The sequence below is a fragment of the Cryptomeria japonica genome, chromosome 8 (assembly GCF_030272615.1).
Source record: "Cryptomeria japonica chromosome 8, Sugi_1.0, whole genome shotgun sequence".
In the NCBI taxonomy this organism is placed as follows: Eukaryota; Viridiplantae; Streptophyta; class Pinopsida; order Cupressales; family Cupressaceae; genus Cryptomeria; species Cryptomeria japonica.
The window spans coordinates 144,078,160-144,091,974 of NC_081412.1; positions in this window are offsets into that span (position 1 = coordinate 144,078,160).

The window sequence follows — 13,815 nt, forward strand, 5'->3', positions numbered from 1 at the left end:
AAGTATGAATATTAACATTTTAAAGGTGATTAAATATTAAGGATTAATTAATTAATAAAATTGAAAATTGTTGCATCAATATATTAATTTAGTTTGTGGAACTAGAAGGTTTAAATTGTTTAACTATTTTGAAAATGATTATTTTAAGGGAGTTAAATATTTATTTGGTATTTTATTTGTTCTCATAAAATAATCTATTAAAAAGTAATTTCTATTTAATTATTTTCAAATTATATTTGCATGAAGGGGAGTTACAAAAGTAATTAATGAGCAAAATTAATTAAAAGTTCTTGCATGCATTAGGGAGTTACATTTTGGGGAAATTATTATAATCTGCTTTTTGAAGAAAATGGGGGAGGCTCTTGCCATGAAGTTTAATGTGTATGCATGAATATTTTGAAATGGGATTTTGATAAGAATTTGGAAAATCTGGTTTGAAAGGAGGAAATTGGGGAAAAAATTCATAAGAGGATACAGGGAAAAGAGTTGGAAGTTTTCTTTCTTGGAGCTTTCTGGATCTTGTTGGCCTTATTTGGTGAAGCTATGGATTTCATTTTGGGAATTTTGTTTCATCTCTGTGTTGTTTTTGGAATAGCTTTTGGAGGTAGGAAATTTGATCTCTTTTTCCCTTGAGCATTTCATTGAAAGTTTTTGAAAGAAATCTGGAATTTTTATTTTTCATTGGGGCTTTATGGATTTCCAAATGATAACTTCAGGTTTATTTTGATTTCTGGGAAAGATTCAATTTGTGATCTTGTTTTGTATTTCTTGAATGATCTTCATTTTTTTAAAAATATATTTTAAATTTGGGGTTAGATCATATTTTAGGTGAATCTATACATTTGAAATTTTGGATTCGATAAGTTTAATATTATTCTCTTCTCGAGTAACTTTCTGTGAATCCCTGTAAGTTTGTTATATATATATATATATATATATATATATATATATATATATATATATATATATATATATATATATATATATATATATATATATATATATATAAATATATAATTTATTGTTTAATCTATGTCTGTGAGTATTGTTTCTATGTATCTAATTTTCTTTTATATTACGTGCTTGTATTGTTTATGTGTATATAATTTGGAAAAGTAGAATAATTTGTTAAGATAGTATAATTGATAAAAGTTATATTTTTTGATAAATATAGCTAGGTTTTGTTAAATATAGTTATAGCGGATAAACTTAGGCATATTTAGATTAATGCTATTAGTTTTGAGCATATAGTTTTATTTTGTGAATTAATATTTGTATATAGTTAAATATAGATATATTTGGAAATTGGATATATTTGTGAGGAGAGAAAATGTATTTAGATTTACCCATATGTTAATCTATATACTTAATCAATCACGTGGTTAAGTTTGGTTTAGGATTATATATGTTGGAAATCAATATCACTGAGAGGGGGGGTGAATCAGTGTTATACTAGAATAAAATATTTTAGCTTTAGCAAAACATACATACACCAATCGGTATACCGGTATAAACAGAATTGAAAGAAGTAATGCAACCAATAAGCCAAATATATAAATGAGAACCATAACACACAGATTTATACGTGGAAAACCTCAATGAGGAAAAACCACAGTGGGATTTGTGACCCACAATATCAATCCACTGGCCATATGAAGAGATATTACAATATATGTTGGGGCTTGCACTTGCAGGAAGACTTACAACCTAGAGCACACTGCTCATCACAAAAGGAGTCTCACTAACTACATAATAATCCAGACTACAATCTGAAGAATAGTGAACTGCTTAGTATATCATCTCCTATGCCAGAATACAGTTCTGGTTTAAACTCTGTCTATTTCGGTTAAAACCTCAATACCAAAATAACCCTTACAATAAATTCCTCACATACATAGTCTCTCTGATATATTTCGCATTACATTACATCCATAACTTTACACATCCATTTTTTTCTATATATGCATATCCTATATATACCCTATACAAATTTATGCCTTATGTTGGCCTACAAGGATATATATAATTACATAATACATGTCAGCCTTATAATATAAATGAATAAGCATTAAACAAGTTGTCGATGCTGGATCTAAGACGTGTCGGCTCCAATACTAATATCCTTTATCATACCATGTTGGCTTGAATTGTCGATGACCAAAGAAATCTTCTATCCTACCGGTGTCGGTGCCGAGTCTGTGAAGTGCCTGTCGATATACCTTATGAAGCTTGAACCCAAAAACATGTTGCCATCAATGACAACATAAAGAAACATATCTAGTAGAGTGTCAATTGCCAACAATCTCCCCCTTTGGCATTAATGACAACACTCATGAGAAATGGTCATGGTTTCAACTGTTGGTTTCATCTTGCCCTAGTCCCCCTGAGCTGAATATGCAAAATGCTCCAATAATCCAAAATTCCAAGAACTATGTAACTCCCTCTACTGTATGCAACCTTTCATTATTTTTCACATGTATACTACTCCCCCTTTGACATCAATGCCCAAAAATTGTAAAAATATTGTCAAAGAATGATAAAACTACACTGAATATCTCCAAAAAAATGTCTTACCGGAGCTTGACCAATTTCAAGATTTCTGGGTAAGCTTTCTCTAATAACTCCACATAAGTATACCAATTGGTTTTGAGTATGCCAGAGATAGATACAAGTCCACTCAGTAAATACACAAGTGATTCTTTCTCATTAACTTCTGCTGGTGTGGGCTTACCAAGTATATCCATGCATTCCCTCTTATGAACACCAAGTGAATCCAATCTTGGACTCACCAAACCTCTGAGACTTCTGGCTCTCTGAATGATCTTATCTCTTTCTTTTTCAAGAGTAGAAATTTGATTCTCCAAAGTTAAAATTTGTCCATCTATAAATGTGGTTAGTGAAATTAGTCCATCAAAAGAGTTAGCAATATTAGCAATTTTGTCTTGTACCTCTTTTATCTTTTCATCCACTTTTGTTGTAAGAATCTCTATATTGCAACATACCCTGTATATATTAGTACTTTGTTTCAAAGAATTTTTTTATCAAAATTAACTTCTCCTCAATCTTTTTTTGCTCTTTGTCAATGATCTGATCAAAAGCAACTTTCTTAGCCAAAGTGATTTTTTCAAGTGCTAGATAGTTAGAGATCTACTATAATGATTGAAATCTTTAGAGATGTGTTCTGTTAGTATCTTAAGCTTGCCAGAAGGGCTCCCTTCATTCTCAATCTTATGTTCTGGTACCAATCTGTGCAAAAAAGTTATGGATTGATCTATAATCCCTTTGTCTGTGGTTCCTTCCTTCATCAATTTCTAAGCAACCATCATCATCAATTATGTGGGACTCATCTCTGTGATGTTTTTCTTTACCACTAGAGAAGTGTTAATTGTCAATAATGATGTGTCAGCAACTGGTTTCCTACCAGATTCCCTTGTTTTCTCTGGTGATTTATCCTTTATTATCTCCTCGCTTGCACTGGTGGCTTCACCACTTGGTGCAGTCTGTGCAACTGTCGGTTCCTCTCTAGGAACAATATCCTCAACCTATACATTAGTATCCAGAGGACAAGTGTCCTCAATGTTAATATCTTGTACAATATTTTATGCATTAACCGGTGTCTTTGTAATTGTCTGTGCATTTGGCTCAATTTCCACTATCTTGATGTTCTTCAAAACTGAGGGTGGTGTACCCACAATTCCTTTATATTTCCCTTCAACCGGTGTATCTGCAGTGTCAGTCTTTATCTCCGGTGAAGTGAAGAATCCTCTATGCTCTCCCAAAAAATTTATCCAATCCTTCTATATTTCCTTTATTATCTCACGGGCTAGTTATTCTATGTTTGCTATTAAGTACTTTCCTATTTGCAGCCTTAATTGTCTTCTACATCTCATCTGGCGTTATAGTAACACATATAGCTAAGAGTTCTTGTATCTTAATGTGTTTGTCTTCTTGCATAGTAGATAACCTTCTGGCATCTAATATGTTGTATAGCTCTATCAGTATTTGATTTTCTATTTCAATTAATGCTTTCTTATAGATGTCTAAATATAGAAGAATTGCTTCCTCTACCTCTCTCTGTTCATTAACTATAAATGTATCATAATAAGACTTAAAATTATTCAACATCTCATCCTTAGTTATTTCATCTACAATTTCAACACGTCTTAGGTGGAATAATTGTTACATTACCAATCTCTAGTGCCAATCTAGTGTCACTCTCCTTCCTCCTTCTGGCAGTTTCAGATGCAATTGATGGTGTAGCCTTGGGTGCCTGCTTCTATGTTGGTACTTTTATGGTGACTTTCCTAATCGGTTGCCTCTTTGGTTCCAATTTAAATTCTTCCAGTTTCTTCCTTACAACCCTTTTAAAAGCCAAAGGTGTCTCATCATCAGTCTCATAATATGTAGCCACAAGTTCAATGTGAACTACTGGATCCTTCCTCTTTCTCCCTTTCTCCGGGATAACATCAATGAGTGCCTTAATGTCTTTAGAAACCTTTTGTTCAAACTTGTTTGCCTTACCTTCTTGTTTTTCCCTCTTCTTCTGGTTGAACTCAGTTTCAACCTCAAAAGTCTTTTGTTGTGTTGTTCCACAAGGTTTTTCTGCTTCATCTATTTCTGCATCTAACAAAAATTTTGCATAAGCATCAAGGATTAATGTATCCACCTCATATCCCATTTATTCTATCCAAATCTTCCAGGGCTTAATTGCCTCCATGAGAGTCACGTCCTTTTTAACCATGAAACAAATGTCGGTAGAGTATTTCTCTACAATTTGCTTAGGTATCCTTATTCTAGACCTCATAGATTTTTGAAAAGCCTTGAAGTAACCCCATAACTTGTCATCTCTAAGACTTCCCAATGCAGCAATTGATTGCTTAAGTTATCTTCCTACTAGGATGTCAAAATCCCATTGCTTCCTTCCAGAATCGGGGGTATCATTTAGAAAGTATAACATTAAGCACACTGACATATTTCCATCATGGAAGGTGCCCTTCTTCTCACCTTTAATCTTCCTTAAATTGATCAATAATTCTTCAACCATCCAATCACAAAGATCTAACTCGATATTTTCTCTCATCATTCTATAAGTGGCCAAAATATATGAACTAGAAACTGAATTCAGTCGATTAGACTGAGTTACCTTGTAACCAATGATCATGCTGCCAAATTTGATGTCGGTGTCAGTGATAGTGTTCACCTTCATTGATCTCGTATCTGATGTAGCGCTGATGATCTTCCTTACTAAGTCATTCGACACTTTCTTATTTGGATGTTGCCCTGTTGATGGTAAACCAGTAATTTCCCGAATGGCTTCCTTAGTGATTTTGTAGGGTCGGTCCAGCCATATGAATTCCCCATGTACTCTGCTTAGTACATATATGACAATCTCATCCTCAAATTCTGGAATATCTAGAATATCTATGAATCCTAGATCTTCGATGTGTTTATATGCCAATTTGATTTTACCAGATTCTCCCATTAGTTCATTCATATATATCCCCTTGATTTCTGAAGTACCTAAGTCCTCTATATGACAATGAATACAAGCTCTAACATCTTCTACATATACCACTCCCTCCAGGACGTGAGAAAATACTCCGACCGAATCTTCCTTAGTAGCCACGTGTGGATATGGTTTGAAAATTGGCTTGGGGTGGTCCTTAATTTCTACTACAATTGGATTTGCAACAAAAATAGGACCAGCAGATGACAATGATTCCATGATTCAAGAAAAATACCTTTAGAACTCTGTCGGTGAAAACCTCTTATCAAATCCTTCCAGATGCCGGTGTGATCATTCAAGATAAAATCTGATTGTCTCTAAATAGTTCCGATTGCACTAAGTCACTTTGAATTGCTTCGAAATTGCTCTGAATGTTGGGTAATTAATAATGAAGTGTAATCGACCTTTTATCCATCAAGATAACCCTAATTTTCTGTTGACATAAATGACTGCCGGTGAATGATACCGGCTCTCACTTTGAATATATCAATATCGAATAATCCTTTTCAATATCTGGAACATCTTCCAGAATCTCCTCCAAAGGCATATGCATCATCTTTCATAAAATTTGCCTACCCCTTAAGCGTCTGCCTTAGTTACTGGATGAGCTCACTGTCGATGTAGGAGCAACCTCTTCTGCTAGATAGGTAACCGAAACATTCTCATCTGATGATTTCTCTTCAGTCTTTCTGACCCATCTCTGAGTATGATCTTTCCAGATTTCATTTATCTTCTCTTTGCTTTTATCATTTATTCCTCCATTGCCAACTGGTGGATTTTTGCTTCTACATAACTTAGCAATATGTCTAACTTCATTGCATGCATAACATGTAACTTTGTTCTTTTGAATTTCCTTGCTACAACTGATGAAATTACCTGACTTGCACTGATTAGCCATATGTCCAAATTTTCCACAAGCCTAACATTTTACATTCATTTTACAATCTTTTGTCTTATGACCAATTTTATTGCATCTAGAATATTTACCGGGAGTAGAATCAGGGTTATGATTTTCTCTGTTTCTGCATTGCCTGTCCATGTGACCAAATCTATTGCAAATGAAACATCTACAATTGAATTTATAAGCATTGAATTGCCTTACTGGTGTCTTATGGTTTTGATTTTCATCAGCAGTACTAGAACTCTGTCCTTGCTCAAATTCAAGTCCATTGGAATCTCCAATCTCCTTCTGTCTCTTCTGTACTTCATTAAGCTGTGCTGAGCTGATCTTGAATTTTTCTTTGTACTCACTTGCAGCAGTTAAATAATCTCTTAGTACTGTCATTTGTCTCTCAAGCTCTTGCTCATTGCTCTGGGATTGTACCAAATTAGACCTTAATATCTCATTTTCATGAGTCAACCTACCACATTCTTCAAATTTGTTCTTCAGGGATACAACAAGATTTTCTTCCTTTTTCTTTCTGTCCTCAATATCCTTGGATTACCACATAGTCATAGTTTGCATTTCATTCTTCATAATCATGTTCTCCTAACTTAATTTTTGACATTGTTCCTTAAGTGCATCTTCATCATCTTGATTTTGCAAAAGTTCCTTCCTCCTAGCTTGAACAAATGAAAGGTTTTCCTACAGGACAAGAATAAATTATTTAGCAGAATTCAACTCATCTTGTAGCTTTAAGTTCTTAAATCTTTTAGCATCATAATATTCAAGTGCCATCTCAAGTTGTTTCTCCAAAGCCATATTCAATGATTTCTATTTCAGGATCTTCCTCAAGCTGTTAAACTTCCTTCGAGGCACAAGGCTCTGATACCAATTGTTGGAAACCAATAACACTAAAAGGGGGGGGCGAATCAGTGTTATACTAGAATAAAAGATTTTATCTTTAACAAAACATACATATACCAACTGGTATACCGGTATAAACAAAATTGAAAGAAGCAATGCAACCACTAAGCCAAATATATAAATGAGAACCATAACACGCAGATTTATACATGGAAACCCTCAATGAGGAAAAACCACGGTGGGATTTGTGACCCACAATATCAATCCACTGGTCATATGCAGAGATATTATAATATATGTTGGGGCCTACACTTGCAGGAAGGCTTACAACCTAGAGCACACTGCTCATCACAAAAGGAGTCTCACTGACTACATAATAATCTGGACTACAATCCAGAGAATAGTGAACTGCTTAGTATAACATCTCCTATGCCAGGATATAGTTTTGGTTTAAGCTCTATCTGTTCCGGTTAAAACCTCAGTACCAGATAACCCTTACAATGAATTCCTCACATACATAGTCTCTCTGATATATTTTGCATTACATTACATCCATAACTTTATTTATCCATTTTTTTTAATCTATGCATATCATATATATACCCTATACAAATTTATGCCTTATGTCGGCTTACAAGGATATGTATAATTACATAATACATGTCTCCCTTATAATATAAATGAATAAGAAATAAACAAGTTGCCGATGCCGAATCCAAGATGTGTTGGCCTTCAATACCGATATCCTTTATCATACCATGTCGGCTTGAATTGTCGATGACCAAAGAAATCTTCTATCCTTCTGGTGCCGGTGTAGAGTCTGTGAAGTGCCTGTCAGTATACCATATGAAGCCTGAACCCAAAAACATGTTGCCATCAATGAAAACATAAAGAAACATAACCAGTAGAGTGTCAATTGCCAACAATATATATGTTTTCATATGAACTTGGCTTATCTTCACATAATTTGTTGTTGATCTAACATAACGATAGCAATTGTAGGAATGATTTATGCTTTCTTAAATGTTTGAATAATGGAATGTTAGTATCATTGAACAAATTAATAGGAATAAAATGAGTTATGATGATTTTAATTTGGTTATTGGAAATTAATGTTAATTTGTATTAAAGGATGTATATCTAAGATAATTTTGGACTTTTGGTGAATATTAAGATTGGATTTTCCTATGTTTGACATTATGAGATCCTGTAACTACTTTGATTCTTGTTCTTTATTGTTGGATACTTTGTTATGTCATTATATGCTTTTAGGTTCCAGAGGCTAGGATAATGTTGGTATTCCTAAATGTGTATAGTTTCTCATCATCGTTATTTGTAATGAGGTTGGTGTCCAGCATGACTTCGGTGCTGGTCAATCTTTCTTTGGTTGTTTTGTGCCTTCTTGTGTGTAATCTTGTTCTAGCAAGTCAACCAATCTTACTATGGTAGAGGGGTCTAGACTCTTGTTATTTTTGGGTGTCTTAGACCTAGTGTTGAATTTTGATTCCTAGGTGCAAGTTAAGGGGGAGTGGCTTTCATTGGGGGTCGGGACCCAAAGTGGTCGCTTGGGTAACTCAATGAGAGTTTTGAAACAATTGATAATTTGAAATAATGAACTTGGGAGGGTAGTTAGCTCATATTAATAAAGATTAAATTGTTGCCTCTCTTATGCTTGGGTGCTTGTTTAGGGCCGAGGTAAGTAGAGAAGGGCCTGGAATGGCTTCCACCAATCTTGTCCTTTCAAAAGGTTGGTGTGGTCCAGTAGTGTTTGTATGGGGGCCGGGGGCTAGGAGAGGTCACCAGGGTAACCCAAGAAGGGGGTTGGGACCTAGTGAAGACTCATGAAGGTAACACATGACAACCTAGTGATGACACTCTTCCCTATTGCATACCTAGTGGTTCCTCTTGGTTTTGTCCTTCTATGGATTGCTTGGGTCTCTTGAAATTGGTTGTTTTACTTTTGAGTTCCTATGATTATTGTAATGCCCCGCCAGGAAACCCCGAAGGAATTAAGCCATAACACAAGAATAGAGTGCAAATTTTTTTTTTTAAAGTTACAACACATGAGATACAACAAGATATCAGAGATTCAGATTACATAGCGGAAGTCTTCAACTAACACCTAAAGAGTTTCCCAACGAGATTACTTAAATTTCACAATTCACTTAACTCATACAATTAATCCAATAAGCTGAATATCTTAATAACGAGATAATTCTGAAACGGGATAATTTCTTTCAAAAGAGGGAAATATAAATCACAAGCGAAGATTCATCATTAAGATCCATTCATAATCTTCATTCAAGCTTTTCATTTAAAATTACAAACCATACATCTAACATTCTAATACACTAGGATTTCATCATAACATAAGAGATCTTTCCGAGTATATTTAAATTCCTTAACAACAACTGAGCATAATTCATTACTCTAAGTTACATTCTTTCATATTCCAACTTATTGCATTTCAAAAGACGATTGCATACTAGCATCTGCGATAATCTCATCTAAACCACTTACGCATTCGATCAACATGGCATTCAAGAAAGAACTGAATATAAGCATTTATAGTTAATTCCAATTATCCACTTAACCATTCTAACATAAGCTAATCATACATGATAAAGCTGAATAAAGGAAACATAAGAGAATACATCACATAACACCATAATGATCTCGGAGTTCACCCCTAAAGGGCTACATCTCCGGGTCTGCTCAACTGCAAGACCCCTCTGATAAATAATAAAGTTAAGAATACAAGAGGTTACACCAATTACAATCCAGCCATCAAGGCGAAATATAAACAATATACAACGACCACATCGGTCCATTAATAATAAACGATCCTTGAAAGGAACGGGATCCAGCTGAACATAATCAAAGCTAAAACAAGAGGTCCATGAGAGCATCCATAAAACTGAGCCATCACCACCCAAGGTCTAACATGAAACTGACACTCGCAAGGGCAGAGACAAAAGGACGACTCACAAAGGTACTCCTAACAGGACAAAACGACAACACACTAGCGAACGTAGGGACAAGTGTCATCACACAACCTGGTATGGTTACCATGGCAAGTCTTCATAGGTCCCGACCCCATACACTGGGTCACCCTGGCAACCTAATCTGAGCTTCCGGCCCATCCAAGCCTCATGTGGACCCACACATTCTCTCGTGAAGACAAGGAAGATGGTTTGCCATTTCAGGCCTTCTCACAGCATGTCGAGTCTATGATAGCACTCGTCTCATGTGTGAGGCACATTTATCTTACTTAGAGATTACATTCTATTCTATTTAGGTTATCACTTATTAGACTCACTTTCGATGAGTTACCCAGCAGCCACTTTGGGCGCGGCCCCCAATTGAAAGCCACTTTCCCATACGACACTAGACTAACTCGGACGAACTCAAACCAAGGAATACACATGGTCAGACGAACGGAGTTCAAGAAGAGAGAAACAATCATCTGGTCAAACACGACTCAAGGATGAACACTTACTGACGGTACTCTAACTAGAGACCTGACAAACTAAGGTCAACCATAAATCATCATTCGACTCACACAAAGAGGATATGACCAACTATGACAACATCACAATACAACAGTCCACTCGGAACCGAGGACTGAAACAGGAACCTCAAATCATTCCATACGACAGGGTCCTATCAAACAAAGCACTCTTGCCATTTCATAATTAAAGGTGAATACAGAAATTAAACTCGCAAGGCAATAATCAGAAAAGACAATATTTTCTCAAATTGATTTAGACATTAAAATCGATCAAGTTTTCTACAAGATCCAAATCAGATTATAGTTATCTACCTCAACTAGGGATAAGTTGTTCTTGGTTTTCTAACTCTTTAAGGTTTGAAGCATCGAACAGACATATCAGGTCATAATGAGTTTTAACCAAATCATATTAATAAATCTCAGACAACCATTAATCAACTAAAATAAGATATTTAATCTCCATTCAAAACGTCATTAACATACTGGTCTAAAATCAATCTCTACAGATTCATAATTTCAATTCCAGATACATTATATGGATTACGAAATATAAAAAAAAATATAAAAAGAGAATCTAAATGGAGATAATCATTTCCAAAGCATATCATTTAAATTTCTAATGCCCAACGATAAATATTTCACTACTTTTCAATTTCTCAAATGATTAACTTACGAACTCCATTATAGGATTAATCAATATCAAATTATCGTTTATCATTCTTATGCTACCTAATCAAGATTAAGAACTCATTAAAACTCAACATTAAAATACCATACATTAAAATGATATTACAAATCATATGCATTTTCTTTTTTTTTGAATGATAAAAAAAAATACATTTAAAAAAAAACCATTTAAAAAAAACAAAACTTTGCTTTAAACAAAAAACGCATTTTAAAAAGGATGGAGGCGAGGGCGGTCGTGCCCTAACCCTAACGCCGTCCAACCCGCTCCTCCTCCTCCAAACCCCAAACCAACGGTTCGAACAATTTAAAACAACACGCCCAGCTGGTAATCAAAGCGTTAAAAAAAAATTTCTTCGAACACACAGTTCGGCATTTTTTAATATTTTTTTTTTTTTTGAAACACAGTTCATTTTCATAAACAACGGAAGACATGAAATGCTTCGAATATTGTATATTTCGATTCAATCATACAAGAGGTTATTTCAAAACCCAAACCATTTCCATCAAGACCCATTTTGACCAAAAGGATCCATTTAACACAATGCTATAGCCATAAAATCTTCTTGAAGAACACAACTAAAGCATGGATTTAAACCCACAATCCAAATTAAAACTGAAAGCAATCAAAGATTGGATTTGGCAACAAGAAAAGCAAATCAGAAACCTACCTTAATACGCAATCCTGGAATGGCTGAAGGAGAGCCCACCTGCCAGATCCAGCATCATTCCTTCCCCAAAAACTCCAATTTTCATTCCAAATTTTCTTTCCAACTAAACATTCTCCAAATTTGTCCATCCTTCCAAATTTCCCCAAATTTGGGTTATATGGAAGAGTTGACCCAAAAATTTCTATTTTTGGAATAAAAATTCTTATTTAAAAAAAATAATCTTCCAAAACTAATACACAAAATTAAATCCTTTTCTAGTTACAACAACAAATCGACTTGCCTTTTCAAATCCCAAAATCGATTTCCTCAATCAATTCAATTTAACCTTTCAAATTTTAAAAGCCAACAGAATGCAATTAGAATCTATTGAAATTTAAATACAAAACTTCTTTTCATCAGCACATATATAATGCATTTAATAATCAAAATTAGTCATTAAATCGAATTCCCTCCCAATTCAAAACAAGCAATACAATATCAACGAAAATCGCATAACGAATTCCTGATTAATTTAATCCATAAATCTCTAATGCACAAATGCATAATTAATCAAAATAATTACTAAGGACTAAATAATCAATTTAACCAAACACACCAAGCACGCAAACCGAGAAGGTCAACCAAACAGACGACTCGCAACCCAAACAAAAAGGGATTACCGACGACGACTGGCGATGCTCACTGGAGCACGACTAAGGTCAACTAGGGTCCTACGACCACCTAATCCAACCCTAAGGATTAAAGAGGTATGCTCAAACCTGCAAAACCAGGTGACGACGAACCTCACACTCATGCGACTTCGTACTTGAAATCTCCTGCAACCAAGAGTCATACATGCATACATATATAGAATTTAATGAAAGCGTTAGCCTGATATTAATACCACGAAATAGGTACACTAACAGCTTGCATACAACTAGTGAGAAAACCACATCAATAGCTATGCGTTAAATCAAGCATCTGACTGTAACATCATATTAAGATAAGCTAATCAAGATTAAACCAAGGTTAGAAATAGACTAGGGTAGGGGTACTACAATTATAGCCTTGTGGGTATCTTGTGATAGTAGTCTTGTGAGCTTCATGTGAGTCATTAGTACCTTTTTGTATTTCCTTCTGTCTCTTGGGTCTGGATGATACCTCCTAGCACGAGGGGTGAACTTGATGGTACCACATGGTTGGGTGGAGTGCTATTCGTACCCATTGGGTTTCGGTTCATCCTACAACATGTACGTGATGGATTGTGGGAAGATTGAAGACTTTCTTTATGTACTAGCTTTTTGTATCCACTCCATTGTTGTACTCATAGAGATTATATCCTTATGGATATTTTGTAATGTAAACAATGATCATATAATTATTCGCATGGCAATGTATTATGAACCATGTACCATGTAAATGACAGTGTTATTTTATTTGTAAAGTTTCATTATTCTTGTATGTATGGCTATGTTATTTTGAGTAACATCGTTTTGGGGCCTTGAGGACTCTTGTTTGATTTTAAATGGTTTTTTTGTCATTATCTTGTATCATTATGATACTCATTGCACTTGTGTGGTTTAATTTTTTTATAATGTTTTTTTGTTTTTCGCATTTTTGTTGTTTATTATGTTTTTGTCCTCTGGGCCTCATAGTGGGGCATTACACAAGACACCATTTGATATATTAACATGCATCATACTCTATTATAGGCTAA